This window comes from Hesperophylax consimilis, chromosome 21 (assembly GCF_061612785.1).
Source record: "Hesperophylax consimilis isolate HC1 chromosome 21, BYU_Hcon_1.0, whole genome shotgun sequence".
Lineage (NCBI taxonomy): Eukaryota > Metazoa > Arthropoda > Insecta > Trichoptera > Limnephilidae > Hesperophylax > Hesperophylax consimilis.
In genome coordinates this window covers 6,746,906-6,767,393 of record NC_142856.1, presented here as the reverse complement: position 1 = coordinate 6,767,393, position 20,488 = coordinate 6,746,906, and the positions used below count along the sequence as shown (strand labels likewise).

Below are 20,488 nucleotides of genomic sequence, written 5' to 3'. Positions count from 1 at the left end.
TTAATATAATAATAACATTAAATTTAAACCCAAAGAAGAAAAGTTAATGACACGGTTGTTTCGAGACCGGTAGACAAAAATAAGCAAAATTTTAGTAACAAATTACGAAAAATAAAACAAAAATGTCAACAAAAGAAGAATTGAGCAGTAAGTTTATAGTAAGTTGGCAACAATAATATTCTTCTGTTAACTAAAGTACAAGGTACCTGTGCTGGCTTAACAGACACAAGCATAAGGTAACCATAGGTACTAACAATTACAACATGGATAGTATGAATAATAAATTATAAGAAAAAATAAAATAACTAAGTAAAAATAGGTCAATAATAACCGATAGGTAAGTAGATAATATTAATAATAATAATAAAAAATAAGTAAGTAAATAAATTAGCTAGAAAAAATTACATTAATGTAATTATATTTATAATTAGTCAACAGAATGAGGAATTTATCTAGTCGTAGTTGACATAAATTCGCGAATAAGGAGAATTGATACGTTTTCGGGAATGAGGATTTGGGTTGCATAATTTTCCAATTTATAGGAAGCAACTGGTGAGTAAATAAAAAAAACGACGGCAGCAAAATGGAACCTTATTTTCTGCGTTAATTTCATAAATATTCAACGAAATTAGTATACAAATTGTACGCGAAATGTGGCGACTGGAGTAATAATAAAAGTTGACTCATTTTTATAACGCAATTTTAGTGAAATATTACCTCAAGGGCGCTTTGCAAAGATATACAATAACTTCTTATAACAATGGTTAATTGACCATAAATTGTCTAAAGGTATTAAAGTAACTTTATAAAATTTACGAAATTTTTAACATCAAGTGTACTAATTTCGGTTGTCTGTGATGATGTCAAATAATATTCCTGCGTAAAATTATTCATATTCAATGAACTTTTAATATTCAAAATTGCAACTGATTGGGAGAACCAAGCGATAAATTAGGTTTCAAATTTTATTCATTTCTATATTTGAAATGTGTGTTTCTTTTGTTTAAACTTTTGACAGACCTAAATCAGAATCACTGATGATTTTTAAAGTTTTTTAAGATTAATAACGATGTTCATTCTAATTATTTTTTTTAATTTGTAATGATTGCGATGCAATTTTTTATAAATACTGTAATTATAACATCCCGTGATTTTTCATGAGTCTATGCTAGTAAATAATAGCATATACTAACAACCTTACAATACATTTGCAATAAAGTCTAACTTTTTTTTTAAATAACCAATGAGTAAAACCTCAAATTGTAATTTTAATTATTGAAGACAATTATTTTTTTTAATTTAATTAAAATCAAATTTAATGACATAATTATTGAGTTCTGCAAGTATTTTTTGGAAGACAGTTTGAAAATGGCCTTGAAAGCCGAAACAGCTGTAACAATAACAAAAAACAAAAAATACTTGCAGAACTTAATAATTATATTATTAAATTTAATTTTCATTAAATTAAAAAAGAAAAAATTGAGTTCTACGAATTAAACACAAAAAAAATAATAAATATATGTATTGAAGACAATATTAGCGATTCCTAAACGAACATTAACAACAGAAAAAGATACGGTCACATCAAGGAATCGAACCCTAACCCATGAACTTGCCGGGGCACCGCTCTAGCAACTGAGCTAATGGGACCCTATCTCATTCGGTCATAAAAGATAGCTGCCAATAAAATTTGCGATGAGAAAAATGAAGACAATGTTGGTAGTTCTTATTCGAAGAATGATACAGTTAAATATAATGTGAATGAGGCAAGAAGTGTGTGCCAAGACCGAGTTGTTTGGCGGTCCGTCCTCTCTGCCTACCCCTGCGCGGTTAGTTAGTTAGTTTATGTTAGTATAATATAACGGTACAAAATGTATTGAAACAGTATCAAAATAAGAGTTTTTACTAAATATGTAATCATTAGGCCTACGTTTCTCAACGGGAATGCAGAGAGGATGGACCGCCACACAACTCTGTCTCGGCACACACTCCTTGCTTCATCCACGTTCATATATCTTCTTCAGATAATCTGACTCTTGACATGACCCATTCAGTATATTCTTCAGATAATCTGACTCTTGACATGACCCATTCAAGTATATTCTTCAGATAATCTGACTCTTGACATAACCCATTCAAGTATATTCTTCAGATAATCTGACTCTTGACATGACCCATTTAAGTATATTCTTCAGATAATCTGACTCTTGACATGACCCATTCAAGTATATTCTACAAATAATCTGACTCTTGACATGACCCATTCAAGTATATTCTTCAGATAATCTGACTCTTGACATGACCCATTCAAGTATATTCTTCAGATAATCTGACTCTTGACATGACCCATTCAAGTATATTTTACAAATAATCTGACTCTTGACATGACCCATTCAAGTATATTCTTCAGATAATCTGACTCTTGACATGACCCATTCAAGTATATTCTACAAATAATCTGACTCTTGATATGACCCATTCAAGTATATTCTTCAGATAATCTGACTCTTGACATGACCCATTCAAGTATATTCTTCAGATAATCTGACTCTTGACATGACCCATTCAAGTATATTTTACAAATAATCTGACTCTTGACATGACCCATTCAAGTATATTCTTCAGATAATCTGACTCTTGACATTACCCATTCAAGTATATTCACTAGATCGTGCTATTCCTTCCTTTGTGATTGTTTTAGCAAGCCATTAACCCTTCAGGCTAATTTGATAGATAACTAAACCGTTGTTTCTCCCTTACTGTCTTTAAAACACTACGCTTTATATTCAAATCTAGAAATTAACCACAGAATACGTAAAATGTGCACATTTAAGAAAACAAACGTTCCAAACGCAATTTGAAAACAATTAAACTTCGCGTTAATATGAGCCATTTAATTTTTTTTATGTTCGCATTAAAAATTTTAATATTTCAATTTTTTTTTAAATTTATACTTATGAAAATTTTTAAGCGTATTTTTTCACTTTTCAAAAGCAGTTTTTAGTTTTAGGATACTTTCAGAAATATTTCATTTATTTGGATTTTATTGCAAAGCGGAAATACTTCGACCTTATGTCTGAGGAGTTTACTAGATCATATATTCCGCTTATACTCTTTTCTTAGCTCACGCAACCTGTTACCCAATTACCTGTCTGACAGTGTGTAGTACGTACATCATTACAATAGGAACAATTTATTCATACCTAATCAGTCTGTTGAGAAAACTTGTACAGTGTACACGTGTACAAGTGTTCTCTCAGTGTGTTTAATTTTAAATCTATTACGGAAGCTTGTTCTGTGATGACCAAGCTGTGTTCCTCAAATTAATAATATCGATTTAAAATACCAAGGGTGAGTAAGAATTCTCTCCACTTCTAACTGTTAACCACAGATGACTCAAATAGTTGTGTCAAACATTGATTACAGTCAATATTGCGACTACAGATATAGTACTTTCTTAACTGCCACACAAGGCTATATACTCGTATATATATATATATATATGAAATTCACATTGGAAACATTATCAACAGCTATAATATATATTTATAAAAAGGTAACCCCATAAAATACGCAACACGCCAAAATGTCCAAAGCTCGGAAAGTTTTAATAGAAAAACTCAAAAATGATAAAATACGGAAACTTTTGAAACTCCTGTCTAGTTTTTCAATATAAGTAGAAATGTTTTGTATGATTGAGTTGACAGCCAAAAACATGGCGATATTTATTTATTAAATAATGTTATTTGACTTTGGATTTTGCTATCGCGAATGAATGAATCTTGGAAGTGGAAATTAACACACTTCCCGACATCCGATCAAGCTGACAGACAGAAATTAACACACTTCCCGACATCCGATCAAGCTGACAGACAGAAATTAACACACTTCCCGACATCCGATCAAGCTGACAGACAGAAATTAACACACTTCCCGACATCCGATCAAGCTGACAGACAGAAATTAACACACTTCCCGACATCTGATCAAGCTTACAGACAGACAATGTATTCTATCAACTTATGATAGCACTCGTACACTCACGTGCATTTCTCTAAAATTGACAGTCGGCCCAAGAGATCACCCAAGAAGTAAAAATTATAATTAATATAATATTTAATTATAATGTAAATGCCAAATGTTGTTATTTTGTTTGCATTAATGTTCACTTCTCTTCCACCCACAAGTAAATGTTTCTAATTGAAAAAACCTGAATTGCATGCATTTAAAAGTTTTATCAGCATCAAAATATATTAAGGCGATGCCATACGTAGTAATGCAAAATCATGTGTTTTTGGTTTGAAAATTTGGTCGCCTAGAAATGTTTCAGATGCTTTAATTAAATACTGCGAGTAGAATACATCTTGGCCTTTGAAATAATCGAGTATTTTTTAGATAAGTCTTTTTATAAGGCCAGAAAAAATTGTGAAAAGGTCTATGAAAACTGCTTTAAATAATAATAATAATAATTGGATTACTTGTATAGCGTCGTTTTTGTGCAAAATCACCTCAAGGGCGCTGTACAAACTTATAATGCATTTCTACAGTGATCTATGCTATTACTTAACTATTTATGGAGATAATATACAGTAAAATACTTACCTGGTAGGTCACTTGAGATTAACACTTAATTAACATTATCTAATTGTTTATTAGCGAAATTAAAGTTCAAAATTTCCTACTTACGAACCCATTTTCGGTTATGATTTTATTGTATAAAGTGGCAAATTTAGTTATTTATAAAATGATCGAAAAAAAAATTAATATTTTTGCCTGAACATCCACAAAATAAAATAAAAGGCACTTTTTGGCCATGTTTTTTTCTTGCATAAATCAAAACAGACGGATGGTGTTAAGTGGGAATTTAAACCTTATCGCCATCTACGTTAGGGTTGTTATTGATAGCGGCTCAATTTAAAATATTACACGACGTAGTGCATCGCCTTAACTACATGTACACCGCCACGCATTGCTGTGGCCCAGTCTCTCTGTGCAGATAGAGAAACAATAGCGCGTGTTGCTTTTACGTCCAACATATAGCACTGTTTATCAAATAAAGCATGTTTGTCCGACAGATGGCGCTGTTTTTAAAAGCATGTAATACATATGTGTGCGCATAACATAAAAACACACGAGTATTCTAATGCAACGTTGTCAACATTTCAAAGCAACAACTTTGATTTAAGATTTTCAAGAAACGAACATTTACATTTTTTTATTTATAAAGTTACCGATAGTTTTTGATTCAATCCCGTCGGTAAAGGCGTTTCCCTAATCAAATAACCTTAAACTTAAGTTAGTATTCGCCTGTTAGACAAACAAAGCCATAAACTTTCAGTTCCTTTATTTGTTTTATGGGAAAATTGATCAAGTTTACTGTTTGGGTACTAACTCTGTCACCACAAACTTTTTTTAAAAAGATGCCTCTAAAAAGTCAACTAAAAGAATTTTGCTTTGGAAAATCACGAAAAACGTCAAAACATATAAATCTTAGGGTATATAACTATTTGTTTTAAATAATGGCATAAGCCCATATAAACTGGGCATAATGCCCAATTTATACGACCATGCAAACTGCTGCGCACTTTGTAAAATGATAAATTGTATTGTGACAACCCCACCGTTTCTCTGCACCATACTGCTACAAAATACGGTATATACAGGGTCTTAAGACAAGTACTTGACTAACTTTAAGCAGTGATTCCTGGCATTATTTTGACTAAAATATGTGAATGAAATTTCCTGTGACTTTTTTAATGTTTCAATTTATTTAATTTTTCACTGGTTACCTGAGTAATAGAAAAATGAATAGAATAAGAAAAAAAATATCACAGGAAACCAAAATTTAAATTACATTTTTTACTCCAAATAATGTCAGGAATCACTGTTTTTTATGTGAATACCACACAAGAGTCCCAACTGCTCCCAACCGTCTTCAGCTAGTGAGACTATGGAATCCCCAATTATGAATATGTTATGAGTCTGTAGGTAGTGGGGATGAGAAGGGGAAGGGAAAGGTAAGGGAGTACTTGGCTATTCATATCTGGCCAAAAAATACGGCTAAAGCCATTTCAAGCAACGTTTCAATTAATTCAATTTTCAAGTCAAATCAAATTAATCAAATAAAATTTACTTGCGCACGCCGGGATTTGAACCCGCGACCTTCGGCTTGGTAGTCGAGAGCCTTACCCCTCAACCACGCCAAAGTCATAGTCAAGAACGTTCCTTAACTCCCTGTCTCTCTATTATTTCTCTTTCAAACCTTAAAAAAGTATTTCCACATGATAGAAAAAAGAGATGAAAATACGTAATTAATTTAATTATAAATTACAGACGTCCGGTCATATATGACCCTCAAACGCTAGAGGAGTTAAAACTTCTATAAAATATGGACGCCCGGTCATATATGACCCTCAAACGCTAGAGGGGTTAATACTTTTATAAAATATAGACGCCCGGTCATATATGACCCTCAAACGCTAGGGGAGTTAATACTTTTATAAAATATGGACGCCCGGTCATATATGACCCTCAAACGCTAGAGGGGTTAATACTTTTATAAAATATAGACGCCCGGTCATATATGACCCTCAAACGCTAGAGGAGTTAATACTTTTATAAAATATGGACGCCCGGTCATATATGACCCTCAAACGCTAGAGGGGTTAATAATTTTATAAAATATTGACGCCCGGTCATATATGACCCTCAAACGCTAGAGGAGTTAATACTTTTATAAAATATGGACGCCCGGTCATACATGATCCTCAAACGCTAGAGGGGTTAATACTTTTATAAAATATGGACGCCCGGTCATATATGACCCTCAAACGCTGGAGGGGTTAAGACAAAACATTGATTTTTTGGTGTTAGTCTAAGGACGGGTTATTTTATATAATTTATTATAATTTTCATTAGGGATGCGATATAAATTCGCATAACTTTGTAACTGTCCCTCATTAAAGAGGAAACTACAAGCCAAAAATGTGTATATTCTCGGTATATCTACCTTATATTGTAGGTAATAGGTATTAAAATCGCTTGACAAACGGAGGAAAAGAAACGTTCGATTTCAAGCACAAAACTGTTTTTTATTTATTTTGTGAATAATTTTATAAGAAAGCAAAAAATTTAATCAAGTGAAACTGTCACAGATAATCTTAGCTATAATAAAGTATTTTTTTAAAGTTGTTCCGTTATGCGTTCATACATTTCTATTTTTTATTTGTTTTCTACTTAAGCGAAACGATAGGAAAACCTTCAATTTTTCTAAAGCATATTTTTTGGTATTCATAATGTTCACCAATTCGTTATAAAGATTATTCAAAATAGTGATTTAGCATTAAGCTTCGCTTTAAGGACATTAATTCTCTTCGTGCAAATACTGTTTGCAGTAACTTGCGGCAATTCAACTGCAGTGGACGGAATTCGAGCAAATAGGGAGAACAGTGTTTGACCACACTGAATATATTAGCATTTCAAAATGTGCAAGTTGTCACACTGATTATCAAATAAACCCGCAATACCTGAGCAACTATTGTAACATTATAAAAACTAACAATGTGCATACATTTCGGCGTCCAGAAGTAAATATAACCAGCGCAATATAGGAACAAAAACATGCTACATTGAGTCTGAAAAACTGCCTTTCTTCGAATGGAGATACACTTTACTTTGCCGTTCTGACGGGTAAATTATTTATTTGCTAGTTGGGAGCAGCTCACGTGCGTTGCGCGGTCCGTGTGAAAGCTACAAACGACATAATTATGCAATTCTGGGTTTCCTATTAAGAATAAGTAAAAAATTAAATGTGCCAAGAATTGTTGTTTTGTTCAATGGTGAGAGATTTAGTAGAAAACAAAATAATATTTTTTTGATCCATTTACGCAACAAATACAACAAAACTACAAATAGTATCTTAACTTTTGTAATTTATCTTGTTTCTTTCTCTCTCCTTTTATATCCCCTGTATTTGTAATCGAGCATAATTTATTTTTACCAATGTATTAGTGGGTAAGTATCTTCTTCTAAATTCCTATATTGGACTTGTGCTTATGTGTAAATCCTTGTCTGTTTCCTTTTTTGTTACTTCTTGTTTATTCTACTTATCCATTTTCTATTTTTTTTATTGTTTTGCATATGAAACTTATAATTTTGATTAATTTTCTATTTTGTGTGTGAAACTAATAATTTTCATATAAAAACACCAATGTAAAATTGTACCTATTAACGCCCATCTATGTATTATAAGTTTCTCTCGTCCTACAATGAGTTTGTAACTCTACGGGATTACTCTAGCGATAAATAAAAAAAATAAATAAATAAAAAAAATTATAAAAAAGACTTGATCTATGTTCCCATGTAATCTGCTAAATAATAAAGTAGATCAGGTATAATTTGAGATTTTCACGGCCAAAAGTATTATAGTGATTTGTTTTTGGGGTATTATGCCGTGACATCAGATGGTTAATACTGTCCGAAACGTTGGCTAAAGATGGAGGTAGCGCAACACGGCATAATACCCCAAAAACAAATCACTAAAACTAAAATAGATAGTCCTGAATTGCTATTCTTCGGATAATATGATTAAATGTTCCAACGAGGCGTACTAGGCACTGTGTGCTTCTTCCTGTAAAAATCAACAATACTAATTCGGCAAATAACAGACCAATTACTCGCGCGATCACAACATATACCTACCATGAAAAATTACCACATTTAATTATTCTTACAGCATACAAAACATTTAGCGCGCTATAAATTGATTTAAAACTACTAGCAATTATTTTTTCATCAAACTTTTATTAATTGCCAATTATTCGTGAGAATATAATTCTTGATTTCAAAATTTCTCTTCATCTCTCCACACACTATCTTTCTTTTTATTCATATTACGTAAACCTACATCATTAATACCCAATTTCTACCGATTTATAACAAGTTTCTCGTTAACTATTTATGTATTTTCGAAGATAACATTTATTATTTTTATTTATTTATTGGACAATTTTTATAGCGCCGCTTTTGTGAGGCATCACCTCAGGGGCGCCTTACAATTGATGCAGGTATTACAAAAATAAAGTGAAATTAAGTTAATTAAAATGAAGTACAGGAACAGGTGACATGAAGATAGAAGATGGAGACTCTGCGGCAAGAATCTTAGGTGATGAAGAAACTGGACCAGCTGCTGCAGCGAAAGAGTCCACCGCGTCCACCAACAGTGCCAAAACGAGGTTTGTCATCTGTCCAGGTATGTGTCTGCTGCTGACAAAGCGCTGACACAATATCCTCTCACAGATACCAGACCTTGGCAGCACCGCTGCGACGTTCGACGAAGATGGAGAATCTATGTACATCAAAATTCACAGTGTATCTTTAAATGCAACTAAAGCATTGGTCGAGGGATTTTTGTTCTATTTCAAACGAGTCGTGTTATATTAAATATTTTCACCATTTTCGCTAAATTATTATCGTTTTTCAATATTAGCGCGCTTCTTCTAACATTCGTATTTACATTTGTCCCTTTCAAATTATCTTTGAACGCTTACTACGGGGCCTTAATCTATTTGACAATTTCTGATTTTGAGGTTCAATACAAAAAGCTCTTTGTGTTTTCAAAACTTTGAGTTTAAAATAGTTATATTGACTAAATTCTTGATACCAAAAAGCCCTACAAATTTCAGAACGTCAGAATCACCGTTCTTCACATTTTTCTGTTTAATAAAGACACACTTTCACACTTTTATATACATCGCAAAGAATTTTGATTTGAACGCAGCACTCACGCAGATGCATTGCTTGCATACAGCATGTACCAAACTTGTTATTCGATTTCAGAAAAGTTAATTCGGTTCATTACACAACATAGAGTAATTTTAAATAAGCAAATATAAATAACAGGGGTGGTTACACATAACCTAATTTGTACATAAATAAATTAAAATCAAAAATTTTCATCCATTTTATCTATGTTAGTTTATATACAGAAATTTCCCAGGTTATATTTTAAATCTACAGAAAATTTTGCCTATTTTGCGTCTAGCCGCTCGTTCATGGGCAAATGCAAATTTTAAATTTTAAATTTCGTTCCACGAACCGCGACCTAGGGCCTTGCGTTCGGCCAGGGTATATAAGGCGGGGCGGCAGGCGGCGACGCTCAGTCGGCCGACGGTCGGCCGGGCCGGGAAAGCCGGATGACTGGCCGCCTTTCCTGGGAAACTATGTACTACAATTTTCCTCGAAACATCTGCATTACATAATCGATGTGTAATGCCCTTAGGAAGTTTGATGAATTCTGTAAAAAAATATTCGAAGTTTTTTTATGATAACGTAGATAAGCATATGTGTTTACTTTTTAATTAAAATTGGCAAGCTGAAATTTTCGCTTGTGAAATGATGGAATACCGAGCTTGCATGCCTAGAATCGTTTGCCTAGAACTGTTTTAAACCTTATTAATACATAATTAACGTTTCGGCATAACAAATACCATACTATCTAATACTTGATCTTCATTGTTGTTATTATTTAATTTTACGAATCTGTATAATACGACTACTGTATAATAATGACTAGCCATTTAATAAATAAAGATTCGAAATTCATGTCATACGGCATATATTCTGGTCTAGTAATGGGTAATTTCTATCACCTAAGAAATTCTAAAACAAAGTACTATAGGATTCATATGTCTTATACTGATATTACATATTTGCGATTCTTTCGAGGATAAAGAAATCATCCTGTCACTTCGAATGCAATCAACAATGTTCCCAAAATTTGTTTTGACAGTATCGCCATTCCATTGTAAGAATATTATGTACTAAATACACAATTTGGCTGTCCTGAAACGGGAATCCTTCCCAGTTGGACAGACAATGGTTCATTTTGTTACGTATTGTTTGTAATTTATATCTATAAAATAAATAAATAAGTCTTAAAAAATAAAACCTTTTTTGGAACTTGCTATAAATCGGCATAAATAGGTATGGGTGGGCTTAATATCGCTGCACTGGATAATACAAACATCAGAACATACCGAAATGAACACTCAATAAGTAAAAAAAGATCTGCCCGCGGACATTTTTGTTTTGACCAAATTTCGCCCGTTTTACTACCTTAGTCCGCAAACAATTTTATAGCTAAGACATAAAATTCGGAGATAGTGCTTAAGTGTAAGACAAATTTGGAGATAGTTAAGAATACGAAGTTTGCGAGCCTATAAAGATGTTGGTCGACTTCCACGTGGTCATTTAGAGAGACAGTTTTATGGGGTTTTGGTCAATCCTTAGCTAACTTACCGTCAATAATAACAAAAATTGGAAAACTTCGTCATGAATATCATATTGACTGGGCGTCACAAAAATCGCACCGATTGCAAAAATCTTATGAGACAAAAAATAATCGTCTCTTTCGGATGTGCAGCGTCGTTGCTCTGATGAAACCGTTGGAAAATCCGTCGAACGGCAAAACTTCTTAAGAGGAAGCTACAAGACGAAAGTGTGTATATTCTTGGTAAGCTTTATACCGATACGAATATAGGTAATAGGCATTAAAATCGTTTGACAAACGGAGTCTAGAAACGCTCGATTTCAAGCACAAAAGTGGTTTTTATTTATTTTGTAAAACAATTTTATAAGAAAGCAAAAAAGTTAATCAAAGGAAACTGTCACAGATAATCTTAGCTATAATATATAATTTTTAAGTTGTTTATTTTATGCGTTCAAACATTTCTAAGGTAAATTTTTTTTAGGAGTTTAAATTTTCATTTTTTATTGAATAACTAAATTTTTTATGTGTATTCTACTCAAGAAAACGATGGGAAAACCTTCAATTTGTCTAAAGCAATTTTTTTTGCTATTCATAATGTAAACCAATTCGTTATAAAGTGATTTAGCACTAAGCTTCATCTTAAGTTTAGTTTTCAAGCAACATCAATTTTTCAAATTTCAATTTGAAGCCACTGTCAAAAATCCATTGCGATATATTTTTCCACAGAATACATCATCAATCTGCTGTTGATACTAACAAACTAACCATTTAATATACATACATATAATATTCCTATCAACCTGCTGTTGGTACTAACAAACTGACCATATAATATACATACATATAATATTCCTATCAACCTGCTATTGGTACTAACAAACTGACTATATAATATACATACATATAATATACCTATCAACCTGCTATTGGTACTAACAAACTGACCATATAATATACATACATATAATATTCCTATCAACCTGCTGTTGGTACTAACAAACTGACCATATAATATACCTATCAACCTGCTATTGGTACTAACAAACTGACCATATAATATACATACATATAATATTCCTATCAACCTGCTGTTGGTACTAACAAACTGACCATATAATATACCTATCAACCTGCTATTGGTACTAACAAACTGACCATATAATATACATACATATGATATTCCTATCAACCTGCTGTTGGTACTAACAAGCTATACCTATAAACCTGCTGTTGTTGGACAGACCTACGGTTGAATTTTCTCTATCAAATCTCTAAAATAATGTTGGAATCATAACGACATAAGTGATAAAGTCGTGTAAAAACAAAATTCGGCGCGCGGCCTGGTGTAATGGACGGACCTACCGTCGAATTTGCCCTAGCAAGAGTAAAGAAAATTGATCTTTCCGTAGGGTTTATTTTAATTATTTCTGATGAACGTATTACTAAATTCTCAAATGTTTCTAGAGGGATCCCTAAAGTTATTAATTCATCGTCTAGAAAAATAAAATCTGTCGCTTAAAGCTAATTTTATAGTTGAAAAACGTTTTATAAATTTTTCAAACCGTTTTACATAAAATATATTAATGGTAAGGTTCTGTTTTTATTAATCTTAAATATAAATAACTTACATCAGTATCCGTAATAATTAAAGTGTGAGCTTCGTGCAAACCCCCGTTATTAGAGTGTTGTTATCAACGTATTTGGATAAGGTACAGTGTACAACCAGAACAAAATATGAACACACAAAGGTGAACATTTTAAACAGTGTTACAAGAATTTGCCTAAAAATGATATAAATCCGTGTGTCTGATTCTAATACTTTATAAAGGGTTTTCCAATAAGAGGTGTTATTTTGAATACCCCGCTATTTCGGTAGATGTTACTTTTGAAGCTGTCATTTTTGACATTTGACAAGTATAAACTACGCAATTAATAAAAATGGAACGATACACGCTTCAACAACGCATTGAAATTATTAAAATTCACTTGAGTGAATCAAATGCAAATCATCTTGAGTGATGAGGCCCATTTCCACCTCAGTGGCTTCGTCAACAAGCAAAATTGTCGCATCTGGGGCTCGGAAAACCCAAGAGTTATTGTTGAAAAGCCTCTCTATCCTCAACGTGTGACTGTTTGGTGCGGTTTATGGTCCGGCGGAATCATTGGACCTTACTTTTTCGAAAATGAGGCTGGAGCAACAGTTACGGTGAATGGATCGCTATCGAGAGATGATTAATGATTTTTTATGGCCGGAATTGGATAGTATTGATCTGGACAACGTTTACTTTCAACAAGACGGAGCTACGTGCCACACAAGCAACGAAACTATTGATCTTTTACGATTGAATATCAAAATAACACCTCTTATTGGAAAACCCTATATATTTATACAATATCAAAGCCAGACTCAATAAAATCATTAATTGGGTACATTATTACATGGCCAATAACAGAAGGAATAACCTGTCGAAAATGAAGGTCGCGGGACTAATTTCATTTCCTCTAATCTAAATGACAATCTATGGACGCTGGATGTGTAATTTGTGGAAATGAGTTCCACGTGAATACGCCAGTGGTTTTATTATATCTGATTAGCTTCTGTGGATACGATCAATTATTTATTGTTATTATTATTTGTCAACAGCAGTAAAAAGGTTTTCCAAGGCCATCGCGGATATTATTCGTGTTTTGGTCAACAGTTTTTAGCGAGAAATGGGTTGAAAATATGAAATTTGACTAGTTTTTGTTATCACAATCCAAGAATGGTATGAACGCTGGAAATAACCGATAGTTTAAGAATGATAAAAAAATTCAGTCACACAAGTCTAGCATAGTCAAGAAGTCATACCAATCAGTGGCAGCTCGTGATTATTGAGTATGACAGAGTTCTATGTTTGGAAAATTCGATTTTACTGATGTTGTTTAGTCCAAAAATATTTTTTATTTTTTTTCGAAAATTCGTATTTTTGTTTGAAGATTTTCAGGAAATTTCAGCTTGGTTCAGTATCCTGAAATTAAAAAAAAATATACGTTTTCGGCTACAAAAACATCAATAATGCCAATTCTTGTAGTATTAGTTAGCACTCTAGTACACCTAAAAGTCACGAGCCGCCACTGATACCAATTGCTTCCAACTGTTCGAGGCCAGCCGGAATATGCCATCACCAATTGGGGTGTGTTGTAGGGTTGAAAGTAGTGTGAAAGGAAATAAGATGGAGTAGAGGAAGGTGGGGAAGTACTTGGCTATTCGGATCTGATCTTCAAACGCGACTAAATCCATTTTCAAAGCAACGTTTACATTGTGTATGGTGGTCTTTCTCCAAGTTCGGCTAGTAGATAAGTCACGTAATTTAAAAGTTAACACACAAAGAAAACGTTGGATTCCGATGGTAATTAAAATACTATCAAAACAACAAAATCAAGCAAAATAATCTTCCTAAAAGAACCCCAAAGAAAATTTAAACAATACAACTGTTTTCTGAGTTCATTATTTCCCATAATAACTCAAAATAACTAACCTAACCTTTTAATTCTCTCCATTAAATGACACTCTTTCCTTCAACACACTTTCGACAGGAAACTTTATTTTAATCAAGAAAGCGTAATAACTTTAAATGATCGGTCGATGGCTGAGTTGGCGTCGTGAGTTCAATTCCTCGGCAGGCTTCTTCCATCACGAGACAAGCTACATTTACCGCTTACCATGGTGGTAGTAGGAGGTTTTCAAATTATTGTCATGAAATTCGTATCACGGGAGTGTTTGATATTATTAAAAAAAACTAACCTAACCTCTTAATTATCTTTACTAAATGGCACTCTTCCCTTTAGCTACCAGGTCATCAGAACCGCACAATAGGTTGACAGGAAAACATAATATAAAACGAAATTACTCTAAATGACTAACTTAATCTCTTAATTCTCCCTGCTAAATGACAGTGTCCTTCCTTTAGCTACCAGGGCATCAGAACCGCACAATAAGTTGAAGAAGTTCTTAAAAAGGTTTAATTTTGTAATCCCTTGTATTATCTATGTTTATTATACCATTATTTGCGACAGGAAAAGAGGACAGTTAATCAAGGAAACGTAATAACTCTAAATAACTAACCTAACCTCTTAATTCTCTCCGCCAAATGACACTCTTTCGTTCCAAGGATACCAGGCTAGCAGAACCGCACGAAGGTTGGTTGCCGGGCATTCAGCGTACAGCGAGCGGCTGTAGGAACTTAATTCGGGGCGGCGATAAAACCCAGACTGTATACGACCAGATGTCGGGTGGCCGGCTTATTTACAGCGGAGGGTTCGTAAACCTTTGTTCTAGGGGATGTGGAGAGTAAGAGCCTCTCGTAAGAGGTCGTGAAATACGAGTGTTTGTTTAAGGAAATGTTTGTCCAGTAGAAACATTGTTCAAATTTACTAATTTGGCATATTTGCGAGTTTTAATGTAATTATTCGAAAAAAACAATGAATATTGTGAAAACAGTGTATAGTAATGTAGATTAGCGTAGAATAGAATCAAAAAATGGGCACGTGAATTAAAACTCACAAGAAATCAATTTAACAATAATTTATATGCAACATTGAACATTCTTAAGACCTATTCCATCGATAACTTTATATTTATGTACCAATATTTAGAAATTTTGTCGATGTTACTAAAGCATTGTGTGGGCTACATTATACATGGTTACGTGTCGTGAGAAAATCTGCAATAACATTATTTAATAGCTTTATATTTCTATATTAAATTCTATGGCCTCAGTGGTCGAGGGGTAAGGTTGCGGGTTCGAATACCGGCGTGCGCAAGTAAATTTTATTTGATTAATTTGTTATTTCACAAACTTTATTAATTTGTTATTTCACTCGTTTTTAGGTGTACTAGAGTGCTAATACTACAAAAAAAGGACATTATTGATGTTTTTGTAGCCAAAAACGCTTTTTTTAAATTTCAGGATACTGAACTAAAGTGAAATTTCCTGAAAATCTTAAGGAAAAAAAAATTTTTTTTGGACTAAACATCATCAGTAATATTGAATTTTCCAAACTTAGAACTCTGTCACACTAAATATTCACGAGCTGCTACTGATTGGTATGACTTCTTGACTATGCTAGACTTGTGTGACTGAATTTTTTAAACATTCTTAAACTATCGTTTTTTTCCAGCGTTCATAACATTCTTGGATTGTGATAGCAAAAACTAGTTACATAGAAGTAACATAACTGGACCGAACAAAAAAAAACTGGACCGAAAAAAAAAAGACAGACACGCGAAAGTGTTCATTTTGAGACAAAACTGAAGACCTCTGAAGATGGACAGTGAGATCTTTCTGAAACGTAAGGAGTTAAAAAGTCCTTTTAAGGACTACTTTACGCGGGTAAACCGAGAAAATTATTCTACATCTAACACCCGTGTAAACCTTATAACCTTAACCTTATATATAGTGTAATCGCTAAAATCTTATATAGTGTAATTATTGATTTCACTAATAACTTATTCTGTGTTTTAATTTATACTAGCAGTGGACGGGTACCGGGGGTTTCCGGTCGTTCGACGATAAAGGTGGAGGTCAAATTGGTTTAATTGGAGGTAAAACATTGGAACTAATTTTTACATCTAAATACATCAATAAGGATGGTCTGAATTCTCGACACATCGGTTCCAATTAGAAACATGGAATTTAAAATAAACATTTGTTCAAAAATATTATACCATAAGTAGGTACTTTATCACTTGTATGAATTCTCCAAACAAACACTTCTAATTTTGAAAACGAAACTTAAATTCAATCCAAAAGTTATAGAGTTCATCGAACCAGAGTTATTAACAGAGTCATAACCGATACTAGCATTTTTAATAATATCGCATATTTTGTGATACACAAACATAAAAATTTGGTGGAACAGTAATGATTTAATAGTGAAGTAAATTTTTTCCTAAAAAATTATATAGAACTCATGCAGAAGCCATTGCTTAGTAATTTATTCTAAAACTCTATTATTATTATTATTATTGAGGTATGTTATTATAGCCTTCTTGTACCTATATTCCGTGCAGTCGGACACGTCTACAATTACTGCGAAAGTATTGCCAACTGCATGCAATCTAGGTACAAGCGAGTATCTAATGCCTCAGTCCTGATATTATTGTTGCAATTAAAGACAATTTTGGATCGAGTAGTTCAATTTGGTATGTTGAAGGTTTTTTTTACAGGTTTTTTTCGATGTCTGTCCCACTAGGATAAACCTGTGTCGAGAAAATCAGGGCTGTCTATAACTCATTTTTTTAAACTTTAAAAACTCCACACAGGAGGCCATGAGGAAAATAATTTCCTCAGGGCCTACGTCACATCTGAGGATGCTGCATGGAGGTTATTTTTGAGGAGAGGAAGGAGTGAAGTGAAGTATGTACACATATTGGGCGCAAAGGGAGCAATGACGCTAGTTCCTCGGATCATCTTCCATTGTAATACCGGTAGAACAAGGCGTACCTATCTGACGCCTATGCTCTAAATAATGCTACCCGCCTGTTAAGATAAAATTTTAAATATAAATTCAAGTCGAAAATTAGTCTAATATAATTTTGAAAATAAAGTTCAAGTCGGAAACAAGTCTTCTATAATAATATGTGAGTTTCAACACATTCTTTGCGGGAAACGAGAAAACTCCATACGCCTTTTTACAGTAAGACGCGGGAGACGAGTTTACTCGTTTTGTTGCGCAAAGCGGTAAGGAGCGGGAAACTTGTAAACAAGGGGTTCTAAATGGGTGCGGGGTCATGTGTTTTCTATTGACGGCGGTACCCGATCTATCTACCTGTCAATACAATGAGTTTGAAACACAACAAAAAAATAAAATTGCTGTCGCGTATGTTCCGCTCACAAACTACGTAGTGAAACGCGGTACATGTGCAAGTTTTGCAATGTGCCCCTGCATAATGGAAAGTGTTTCGAACGCTATCACACATTGAAGCACTATTAGGTTATAGTTTTATCTTGTAATTTTGTATGAATAAATTTGGATGTGATATTTCGATTGTGAAATACTAATTTTACTATGATTCCCAAGAAAGTAGAAAGTTTTTGTTCATAAAAAAAGGAATTACACATATATTACTAAGTAAATAAATAGAGACATCTTTTTAAAGTAAAACACTGAAATTTTCATCGAAAAATATCAAATAGATCATAAGATATGAATATTTTGCGGAAAGTCTAATTTTGGCGCTAAAATTTAAAAAAACACCCGCGCTTCGCCCCCAATTTGGCGGTAAAATGCCCGACCATATAGTGTTAATATTTTAACCTGACCTAACCTCTACTATAATATCAATAAGTGACTGTTTCGCCTATCAGCAATGTTGTCCTTGTGTCCATATTACAAAAAACAATGTTTGTTATTTATTCTCTGTTCAATCAAACGCCAGTTGTTTTGATAAGAGTGACGATAATCAGTTTTGATTCAGACCATTCACTATAGCTCCGCTCGATGTGACGAGGTGGCCGAGTGGTTAAGGCGTTGGACTGCTAATCCAATGGGCTCTGCCCGCGTGAGTTCGAATCTCATCCTCGTCGGAACTTTTTTTTAATCTTTTTGATACTCTTTTTTTATATAATCTCCTTAGATTAATTCCCTATTATTTATAACCAAAATTGATTGAGCGTAGCGAAGTCCTGTATTATTATCTCACCATTTTAAATTTCAACTGTCTGTATACTTATTTGTTCCATTCTGGTTCCGATTTCAAAATGGTGGCCGTTTTAATGGTTCAGTATAGATTACTTTTTAAAATGAGAAATCGTTGTGTTTATTAATTAAGTAGGTAGGTATTTAAGTACCCACTTACAAAATTTAAGATTTCAGAGGAAATTTTGGCTTTGATTTAAATAAAAGAAAATTAGAAACATACATTTTTGTATGTTGTATGTCTACTGTTCGCAGAACTACTTGTTTTAAGGACGATTTTTTTTTTCAATGTTTTCTAACTTTGTTTTTAACTAGCTTTTCTCATCCAGCTTCGCCTCTCTCTCATTATTATTTTTTTCAGTTACATGCATATTTGAAAGCTCTTTAGCACATGATTGAACTGACACAGTGATCTGAGTCGCATCTGTACAAATTACATGACTCCAGAGCATACGGTTAGAGAGTTATTGCAGTTATAAACGGATTTTTGTTTTTCAGTAAGTTTTTTTTTTAATAAGAACGAATTTTAAATTATGATTTTTGATGTTCCGAAACGCGTGCCAAAGGTATTCTAGCCCTGGACAGCAGAATTAAGGGCTTAGCAGCTTTGTCACTTTGCGGCGATGCAGAGATACCAGCTGGTTAATTATTTGATGGCGGTTCCTACCTTTTTCAAAAAAAAATAACAAAAACCGACATAATTATAACGAAAGGGAAATTAAAATCCTCCTCCGGCCATTATTAACCCTCCGACAATTAGGGGGATTAAAAAGAAAATAATATCATCTCTTTTTAACCTGAAAGTGTATTCAATTAAAAGTAGGGTTTATTTTATTTTTTTCTTGTGCGTATAAGTTTTTGTTGCGTATACAGGGTGTATCGGCACTAACCCGACAAACTTTAACCAGCTATTCCTTAGCACATTTGGAGTAAAAAATGTTATGGGCACTTTGCTGTCCGGTAGCATTTTTTTTTCAATTAAAAACAAAAAAATTTAAAATTTCCACACTACATCACTGTCATTGGCATTGCGTTTCGTGTTAAACAGCTGTTATAAGCAAGTGTGTCAAAAAGCGTCTTCGCTCTTTCGCACACACTAAATAATAATAGTTAAAAATGAGACGAATGGTGCCGTGCTATTTCATTGTGACTGTAAACGTGCGCCAATATAGGTACACACGTGCATTATTCAACGGAATTCGAATAAAATATTTGCCAGATGGGTTTTCAAACTTTATCAAAGGATAAAACAGTGGTGACATGTGGTGAAAATATGAATAATAAATTTTTTATTAAAAAAAAACGTTACCGGACAGCAAAGTGCACATAAGATTTTTTACTCCAAATATGCTAAGGAATAGCTGGTTAAAGTTTGTCGGGTACGTGCCGATACACCCTGTATAGCGGGGATGACAATTATTATTTTGTTTTAAAACAACAAGCCCCAACTTCCGAATCGAATCGAAGATCTAGGCAATCGTATCAACACAACTAGGATGACAGCTGCGTTTGGCTACTCGCTGATCAGTTCAGATATGG

The 20,488-nt window shown here is 33.3% G+C and overlaps 1 protein-coding gene and 1 non-coding gene across 4 annotated transcripts in view; one reads left to right on the top strand and one right to left on the bottom strand.

Moving 5' to 3' along the window:
- LOC149413555 (protein Fe65 homolog) overlaps positions 1 to 20,488 on the bottom strand; it is a 209,056-nt gene that overhangs the window by 56,217 nt on the left and 132,351 nt on the right. The gene's annotated exons all lie outside the window — the stretch shown is intronic.
- TRNAS-GCU (transfer RNA serine (anticodon GCU)) lies at positions 18,756 to 18,837 on the top strand. The gene has a single exon. It is a non-coding gene; the product is annotated as a tRNA-Ser (tRNA).